At 53.6% G+C, this 9,446-nt stretch overlaps 1 protein-coding gene and 1 long non-coding RNA gene across 6 annotated transcripts in view; one reads left to right on the top strand and one right to left on the bottom strand.

The window, feature by feature from the left end:
* Positions 1-11: 11 nt before the first annotated feature.
* LOC111733648 lies at positions 12-7,461 on the bottom strand. 3 transcript variants are annotated; one of them, XR_002778077.1, is made up of 6 exons: positions 6,729-7,461; positions 5,982-6,109; positions 3,327-3,576; positions 1,437-1,576; positions 722-896; positions 12-172 (listed from the first exon to the last, which is right to left on the bottom strand). It is a non-coding gene; the product is annotated as an uncharacterized LOC111733648 (long non-coding RNA). The 3 variants fall into 3 exon arrangements; XR_002778076.1 differs by having other exon boundaries at positions 5,982-7,461; XR_002778078.1 differs by lacking the exon at positions 1,437-1,576 and having other exon boundaries at positions 5,982-7,461.
* A 37-nt stretch (positions 7,462-7,498) lies between these two features.
* The window catches only part of ZBTB45 (zinc finger and BTB domain containing 45), a 7,012-nt gene continuing 5,064 nt past the window's right edge, over positions 7,499-9,446 (top strand). The window contains exon 1 of one of the 3 annotated variants that reach the window (XM_023525694.1): positions 7,499-7,567. The gene's annotated coding sequence lies outside the window, so the exon portion shown is untranslated. The other 2 variants (XM_023525695.1, XM_011384633.2) reach the window with 2 other exon arrangements.

The following is a 9,446-nucleotide window of genomic DNA, read 5'->3' as shown; positions in this document are numbered from 1 at the left end:
TGATAGTGCCTTTTCCTCCACGTGCCGTGGCTGTGGACTGAATCGAGCTCGCGCCAAAATACACATGGAGAAACTCTGCCGATGTGGTAGTATTTGGAGATTGGGGCCTTTGGGATGTGATTCACGTTAGGTGGGGTCATGAGGGTGAGGCACTCATGATGAGATTAGTGTCCTACCAAGAAAAGACACCGGAGAGCAGCCGCTATGGTCACAGTCAGAGCTCATGGGATCACACAGCAATGGGGCCGCTTCCTAGAAGCCGACAGTAGAGGACACGGCATGAACTCTACCACGTGGAAAGCTTATCTCGGCCTTTCTGGCCAACAGAGCTCTGAGAAGTAAACTTCAGTCGTTCAAGCCCCTCAGGCTATGGTATTTAGTTATGGCAACCCAAGTGGACTGACAGCTGTCCAATTTTCCTCTGCCTAGCTCTCACGAAGATGCATGTGAAATTACATCTACAGCCCGGCTCACCCAAATAACTCAGGATCATTTCCCCATTTCAAGGTCTTTAATCACAATTGCTAGGATTGTTTTTTCTTATAAGATTGTGCTTGTAGGTCCCTAGAATCAGAACATATACATCCCTGGGGGCCATTTTTCTGCCTACTGCCGTCTGCATTTCACAGATGGAAAAACTGATTCCCCAGAAAGTAGGAGTTGTCCAGAGCCCCACAGCCTATATGAGTCCAATCCAGCTCTGGACTCTGGGTGCCCTCACCTTCTATAGGCTGCCTTCCCAAGGATTCTGTGGCCCCTAGGAAGGACAGGAAGTGTCCGCAGCCCAGAGTTTCATCCTTTACTTGCAGAGAGGAAGCAGAGGCAATGACTGACGCCAGGACCACGCAGAGAAAGTTCCAGGTGAGCCCGGGACACCTCATGCCGCAAAGTATGACCTGCCCAAAGAATGACAGGAACATGTTAAAAGGACACAGAAGCCAAACATGATTGTCAATGTAAGAACCCTCCAAACCTGAACAGAAGTTTTAGAAGAGTTTATTTGAGCCAAACTGATGACCTATGCCAGGAGCAAGATCTCAAATGCTCTGGAGAATAATAATTTCCATCGTCTTTTAAGTATTTAAAATTAAAGAGGGGACATGTAAGGGACATTGGAGAAAACAAGATGGGGTTAGATGACAGGACACATAACAAGAATGTGTGCTCCCTTGAGGGTTAATACCCCTTTGAGGGTGTTACTTCTGGCATTTCAAAGGTGTATTAACCCAAATTCCCAACAACAATGGACAGGACTGGCTTGAAACTTTTCACTCAAGAAGTTACAGGCCAGCTAGGAACTTATGATTAGATCACCTGTGAGATTACTTTCCCTAGAAGCCCTTGTTTTTTCCTCTGCCTGATGATATAACTCAAGCAGCAGAAACAAAAGACGACTGTCATTGACCGACACACAACACACAATGAATCCACCCTACCCTGGAGTCCTTCGGGGTTCTCAAAAAGGAGAGAGCCAGAAAAACGAGCCTGTCTGTATGTCACCACACGATGCCACTTTCAAGCCAGACGCTTTGCTCGCTCTGAGAATTCTGCACTGATCCTGCCTTCCCAAGGGGAGCTGTATTTCAGAGAAACACATGGCGCCAGTTCTTGCTCAGATAATTACATGCTAGAATTCAGAAAACGTCATTTCCCAACCCATAATGAGAATCCTGAGCAGGCCAGAATTATGTTATATACACGATCAGGTGAATGGAGGGTGTGGTGTCAATGTGGCTATCGGGTGGCACTCATGAGTGGACAGTGGACAGCCAGGCTGTAATCGCCCCCATGTTAAGATGCAATGGGTCGTTAATCAATGTCACCATAATAAAAATAAACTGTAAAAAAAAAAAAAAAGATGCAATGGGATCCACGCAATACACCCTGTGAGGTGCTCTGGCCACAGATCTGACTTCCCATCTGTAGGCGCTAAATGGGGATGTTGGGAGATGGGGGAGTGTGCCCATCCAGAAGAAGGCACATCCTGCCAGCAGCCAGGGCCCACTGTTCTCCACCAGTCCTCACAGAGGGGCCATCGATCTCTAGGCAGACACCAGACTGCTGGATGCTGGGGCTGCGGCAGAAATGGACGCAGACTGCACAAAGGTCGTTTTAAGGTGGAGCGCGGTGTTCTAAAATGGGATCGTAATGGTCGCACAGCCATGACTGCTAACCCACTACGAATCTTTTAAGGATAGCTGCAATGCGTGTATTTTAGGGCATATAAACTAACTATTCAAAAAGGAGGGGAGGTCCGAAGGAGATATACAAATGGCCAGGACAATAAGCACATGAAAAGACATTCCACATTGTTAGTCATCAGAGAAATACAAATCAAATCTTTTCACATCCGGTTCAGATGGCTTTAAAAAAAATGGGTAATAACAAGAGTTGGCAGGGCTTTGGAGCAATTGGGACCCTTCTACCCTGCTGTTGAGAATTTTTAAAATGATACACTCACCCTGGGGAAAATTTTGGTACCTCCTCAAACAGTTAAACGAGGATTTGCCATAAGATCCGGTAATTAACTCCTAGGTCCATACCCAAGGGAATTGAAAATAGGGGTTCCGACGAACCCTCGTACGAGGATGTTCACAGCGGCACCATTCACAACGCTCAACGGTGCAAACCACCCAAATGTTCATCAATCAATGAATGAATAAAAAAGTGTGGTGTGTCTATAAGACAGACAGCCATACCCAGCCATAAACGGGAAGGGGGTGCCGATGTGTGCTACAGCACGCACGAACCCTGAAAACATGATGCCGAAAGAAACCTGGCTCAAAAGACCACAGGCTGTATGTTTAATTTTTATGAAATATTCAGAATATGCAAATTCATAGAGATAGGGAGTGGATTAGCAGTTGCCAGGAGCTCAGGGAGGCGGGTATGGGGAGCGACGGCCGAGGAATCTGGGCTTTGATTTTGGAGCGAGTAAGATGTTTAGAAACTAGATGGTGGTTACACAACATTGCGAGGGGACCCGAATCCACTGAATTGTTCACTTTAAAATGGTTAATTTTGTGTTATGTGAATTTCACCTTAATTAAAAAAGGGGAGAGTGGGGCTTCTGGATCAACAGGGAGTAGCCATGAATAAATGGGTCCTGGGCAGAGACGAAGCAGCCATCATGGCGAGTCTGTGGACAGTTGGTGACCTGGAGACATGGACCAGGCTTTCTATGGAGCGAGGACACCCCCAAAGACAGGCAACTAGGAAACCATTCTTGTTTTTAGAAGATGAATCCAGAGGTTAAAAGAGTCAATTGGCATCTTAAACACAGAGAGAGCGGGGTGGAAGACAGCCTTAATACACAGCATTATTACCTGGGTAACACAGGAGCCAGAGGCACGGTGACCAAGACCTCGTATTGCGTGATTCCACTAATATGAAATGTCCACGCGCAAATGTATAGCGACCATGGATTCGCGGTTGTGTGGGACAGGCGTCCGGACAGGGCCTCCCAGTGAATGAGCGGGAGGACTCACTGGGGAGGATTCAAACGTGGTCAAACAGGAGGGTGCCGAGGGTCACTCCACACATAAGTTTCCTGGAAACGGTCAGGTCGCACGTACACTTGAAAAGAGAGAATTATTGGAGAGAGCTGGTGTCCAGCGGCGGGAAAGGCAAATGCTGGGCCTTTGGGGCGGAGAAAGTGAGCGAAGGTGGCAAACTCGCATCTACTCCGGGCCTGGCTGGCAGGAATTCCCAGCCTCAGGGCCGAGAAGCAGCCAGGCAGGGGAAGGGAAGCTCGAGGAACAGGCATTCGAACAACTTTTGACTCTGGCTTGAGTGGGTGCGTTAAACCCAGGAAGGAACTAGAGAGCTTAAGGGACAGAACTGACCCCATGTGCCACCTCCAGGGGCTTTCCCCTTTACCTACAAGCTTTACTTAAAACATAATTTTAACTTACATTTTATTTTTAGTATACTAAAAACAGAACAGAAAAAATTTTTTTTTAAGAATAAAAACCGGCTCATTTGGGAAAGTCAGTGCTCCAGTCTGCGCTATATTGGTCGACATGTATCCTGTAGTTATTTCTGACTTTTCAAAATGAATCCAATGGCCCATGCGTAGGGACACCGGAGAAGTGATAAAGGTAGTTAGTTGTGTTATTATTATTTCAGTTTAATCACTTAGCTTCCTCAGGCCTCTGTCTAGGAGGCTAATAAAACGTTTTTTACACATGAAAGCAAACTCGACTTTCTCTATGTGGTGTAAATGTTCCTCACCCCACCCCCGACCCCACCCCATCATTGACAGTCCTTAAGCCTGTCTGCATGTTTCTTTTTAGGTAAATCCTTTCTTGGTCCCACCCTTTGCTCTTAGCCTTTGTAGGCTCCACTGGCCAGGTCCGTGGCCTTTCTGATGTCTGAATGGGATCCTGCTGCCACCCCTCTCCCACCCAAAAGGCTCTTCATTTCCCCTCTATCCAGGCAGGAGGGCTAACCACTGCACTGCTGGTACCAGCCTTGCCGGGGACCTCTTGTCTGACCCCTCTGGGCCAAGGAGAAGCCCCTGCAATTGAGGTGTGTGCCTAGGTCTCGGAACCTGATGCCACTCCTGGCACAGCTGAAACCCAGTAGGACAGAGCTGGGCTTGTAGACACCGGGGCCTGAGCTCTGGGCTTTACCCGTGGGCAGGGGCTGCCATGGAGGGGGGCCCCGCCCGAGAAGCCGGCCTAGCAGCAGTGGAGGGTGGTGGGAGGTTGAGGACCTATTGAGCTGGGATCAGGGCTGAGCCTTCTGACTTCCTAACCTAAGCCATGGCAGTGGGAGTGGGGGTCCCGCCTCTGCCAGCTGAGGAGGCCCCGCCACTTAGGAGCTCAATTTCTTCTGCTCCCTGTGATCCTTGTGACCTTGGGGGTTCTTCCCTTGATGGTCAGTTAGTGTCGCCTGTCCCTTCTCGTCCCCCACTGCCTCCGAGACTCTCAGACCGCCCTAGAGTTTTCATTATTTGTCACATAGGCCCTTCCCTGGCTTATTAAACTTGTGCCCTCAGCCCTCCTATTTATTCCCCAAATGCCTCCACAACCACAGTGACAAAGGTCTTTAGAGAGAAAAGCCAAACAGATGTCTTCTCAAGGCTTGTGACACTGGAGGTCGCAGCTCCCACCCCTTGCTGCCTGAGAGGGAGCAGGGTTTGGGTTTCTCCTTCTACGTCACACAGTCTCTGTCTTCAGAATCCTCACTCTTGCTTTTCCACCTGCCCTGATCTTCCAGCCACGTGCCTGGACCTCGGTTACCCTCTCACCCTCAAGTCCCTCTGCTTGTAGGTTGGGACCAAGGTGCTTGATAAATGCTTGTAAGGCAGACATGACGCATTTGGGAGGAGAGGCAATGGGACCGTGTTCATCAGATGGGGAAACAGTGGCATTTAGCAGACACTCCCTATGTGGAGTCCCTGAGTTTCTGGAAGCTGTATTTGTTTTCTATTGCTCCTTGACAAATTACCACAACCTCAGTAGCTGAAAACACCACCCACTTACTAGCTTGCCATTCTGTAGGTCAGAAACCCAGGCAGCAGCCTCGGTTCCAGGTCCCACAAAGGCTACAGTCACGTTCTGGGCGGGGCCAGGCTCTCGTCAGGAAGATCGGATAGAAAAATTAGCTTCCCAGCCCATTCAGATTGTTGGCAGAATCCAGTTCCATGCAGTTAGAAGACTGAGGTCACTGTTTTCTTGCTGGCTGTCATCAGGAAGGGCTCTTTTCATACTCTAGCGCCCACCGCCACCCCGATATTCCTTGTCGCATGGCCCCTACCACTTTCAAAGCCTCCGGAGTCCTTCCACTTCAAGCCTCTCTGCTTTCCTCTTTTGACGTTAAGGGCCCTTAGGATTATCTTGGGCATACTAAATAATCCGGGATCGCCTCTAGTTTTTCAAGTCAGGTGATTAGAAACCTTAATTACATCTGCGATGTTCTGGGATCTTGGAGGGGAACATTTTTAGATTTTTGCCCCCCTACACGAGATGACTTACGATGGCCCCAGAAGCTCACGGAATCAGGTCCAGAGTAGGGTGAGGCAGCTCCATTCCTGGTTAGGTTGTAGCTGTGGCAGCTGCCTGTCAAGGTAAAGGACACAGAAGAAACCCCATTTTCACAGGCCCTGCGACAGAAGATTGAGAGGAGTTTAGGTCGAGGAGGTTCCCTGGGAGAGTTTGGTGGCTGCTGAGCTGTGTGAGAGGGTGTGACAGACAGGAAACTGCAAGGGTCAGCCTTGAGGTGGGCATAGCAAGGGGCCTGCGAGGCCAGAGAGGAATGATCGGCAACAGGAATTGGGGAGAGAGATGAGCAGGGGTCGCTGAGGGTGGATGGAGCAGATCCAGTGGAATAGGCAGGCCGTTGTGAAGGGCCAGCATTCTGAATGTGAACAATGAGGCTATGACGCTTGGATATTAAGGGGGTTCCTCAGGTTATGGGCCACAAGACCAGCTGCCCAGAGGTGATTTGCCGCCTGGTGTATCCCCTCCTCTCCATGACCTTCAACACATCTACAACACAGCTGCCCAGCAGCTGCCAGAGGTGGCAGGCACTCTGACTCTGTCCCCACAATGAAGGCGGAGAAGCCAGCTCCCCCGCCTCCCGGCCACTGGACTCCACATCTGCTGCATAAGGCGTGGGTCCACTGAGTTCCCAGAAGATCTGATCGTAGGGTCCAGGCCCTCCTGCCTTCAGCCCCCATGAGTAGGGCATAGGGCCAAGTCGGCCCACTGCTCCAGCCTCACCATCTAATGGCCCCGGTTCATGCATGTCCTGGCAGACCTAGGCAGTTCGGGTGCCTGGACAGCTCTTCCGACAGATGCTGTCCCTTGTGACTTCTGGTCTTTGGAACCTGGTTGCTCACCACCCTCCTGGCAGAGGTACCACCCATCACTCCCCTAAACCCTTTTCTTTCTGAAGGCGATGAGTTCGATATCCCTTCGTTTATTTGTCATTACTGGCCTAGGGTAGGCGGGCCTGGCTGGGGGGTGGGGGTAGAGGGCATCGGGTCAGGCGGTCTCTGCCTTCTACCAGGGACCCAGGCTCTGACGCGGCAAGGAAGGTGGGCGCCAAGGCCAGGGTGTCGTCTGCGCCCCCACCCCAGTCGCGAGCCCTACTCCTGTTTCCACCCGTGTTAGGGGGAGAAGGCCGCCTCCCGGGGTCGCAATGGGCTTTAAGCCGACCGCGAGCTCCAGCTGCAGACCGCCTCCCCGCCGGTCCCCGCCGAGCATCATCTGCAGCCCCGCCGCGCGCGCACGGGGCGTGGTCCGCGGATTGACCGCGCAGGCCCCGCCCCCGCCCCCGCCCCGTCCCTAGGGCTACGCCGGAAGCGCGCGGCGGCCCAGAGTCCGCGCCGCCGGCTCCACGACTTTGGTTCCAACTCCGACGAGAGCCGGAAGTGCGGCCTGGAGGCAGCGGCTCATCTCCATAGGAACGCCGGAAGTGTGCTTCCATCTAGCGCTTCCGAGAGCCGCAGCAGCTGCAGATTTCGGTTCCGCCATCGTGGGGGCCCGGAAGTGCGGCCTTGGCGGTGGTAAGCCGGAGGCGGCCACAGCCCGGCTTGGTGCCTGAGGAAGAGCCAGAGGTGGGGTCGGGCTGGCATCCCCCTGCCGCAAGGCTGGCGGGGAGGCTAGCGCGTGCCAGGGTGGGGCGCCCGCGCTAGGCTTGGAGCGCACGTTGCGGATGTGAGGGGGCGCTGCAGGATGGGGGCGCGGCGCGGGCCAGGGATCGAACGCGGGCTGCTGCTGATGCAGCCGGCTTGGGTCAGTGAGGGACTGTGGGCTCAGGGTAGGGCGCGCGCAATGGTGCAGCGTGCGGAAGAGGGTGCCCGGAGCAAGGCGTATGGCGTGGGCAAAGGCGCGGCGGCGAGCATGCGGCGCGTCCCCGGGAGGTGGGTCTAGGAGCCCCGTCTCCAGGTGGGCTTTTGTTCTGAGGCGCCAGGAAGGCCTTGCCGCATCTGGACGAAGGAATCGGATACTGTCGGGGAGCAGCGCGGGGGTGGATCCGAAAAGAAAGGACTCAGGCCCTGCGGGTTGATGCACAGGTTTCTGCCCCATCGCCCGAGCACGGATTTGAAGTCTTTTAGATGCTGGGCGAGTAAAGAGGAGAAGGGTGCTTGTGGCAGAGGCAAAGGCACTTGCAAAGACTTGGCTTATTTGAGGAATTGCCAAGTATTAATTCTTGGCAGAAGTCTCTGTGCAGAGGAGGGTCCCGATCTGTTCGGTGTGAACAGGCTCCCTCTGGCTGTGGCGAGTGGAAGAGCCCGGGAGATGGGAGGACACGAGGCGGTTACTGCCCCGTCTGGGCCAGTGGTACCGGAGCTGTGGAGGTATGCCAAGCGGTCTGAGGGGTCAGATGTGGGGCATACAAGAGACGGAGGGATCTGGTCCCAGCAAAGGCGACCTAGGCATAAGGAGCTGGAGGGGGTGAGTCTGAGATCCCAGTAGACACTGACGGTTAAGAGAGGCCTCACTCTGGAGCTGACCCTGTCTGAGCCAGATTAGGGGAGTGAGCGAAGGTCTCAGGGTACGTCCTGTGCCCCGACTCTGCTCCCTTACACTGTATGTGGCCTGGGTGCGGCATGAGCCAGGCATCTCATCCCTGTTCGGTAGAAGGCAAACAGGCCAAGCGAGCGTGGTGCCTGCTTGACAGGTGAAGCAGCGGAGCTCAGATTCCCAGTCCCCTGAGTGGTGATGACCGCTCCTTTTCCCGATGGCGGAGGGCAGGCAATGATGGGATAAGGAGGTTACAGTTGGAAGAGAAGCATCCGGATTGCTCAGACATGCTGAACTTGAGGCCACGACTGCCCCACCTTTACTCACCCAGTCACACACGCCTGCGCAGTCCATACAAGCCCCCTCTCTGTGCCACATCCACACCCTATAGCTCTAAGGTTTGGGGCTGTGGCAAGGGCAGACCAAAAAGAAGCCCTGAGTGGAGACAGTTTGCAGCAGTGTGGGTGGGAAGTCAACCACCCAGGATGCCGGTCTCAGCCCTCTTCACAGGGCTGCCCCTTGGGAGGGGGACGTGGGGAAGGGTTATGGATATTGTAGTTGCGGGGAGGGTGGGTGGGTGGGCCTTGATTGAGGAAGCTGAGCTCTGGACCCTTCCCTGGGTAGTAAGCAGGACTGGGAGGGGGGTAGATCTTTGATGTGCCCAACCCTCCCTTGCTGGGGGCTGCAGAGGTGGAGGGAGCGGCAGGAATCCTGAAGTGGGGGTGAGGGAAGTCGTGCCGAGTGGCCTGTGTGTTGGGTGGAGGACTGCGAGGGTCCTTAGGGGAGGGCTGAGGTTTGTCCTTGGGCCCTGTCCTGCGACGAGGCTGAAGGGAAAGGACGCTAAGGCAGTGGAGAGGGTCCCTGGCCGATCTTCCCCAACAACTCTCCTTCCTCTGGTGTAGATGGCGGCGGCGGAGGCGGTGCACCACATCCACCTGCAGAACTTCTCGCGTTCGCTGCTTGAGACCC

This window comes from Pteropus vampyrus, unplaced genomic scaffold, assembly GCF_000151845.1.
Source record: "Pteropus vampyrus isolate Shadow unplaced genomic scaffold, Pvam_2.0 Scaffold602, whole genome shotgun sequence".
In the NCBI taxonomy this organism is placed as follows: Eukaryota; Metazoa; Chordata; class Mammalia; order Chiroptera; family Pteropodidae; genus Pteropus; species Pteropus vampyrus.
This window is presented reverse-complemented; position numbering and strand designations above follow the sequence as displayed.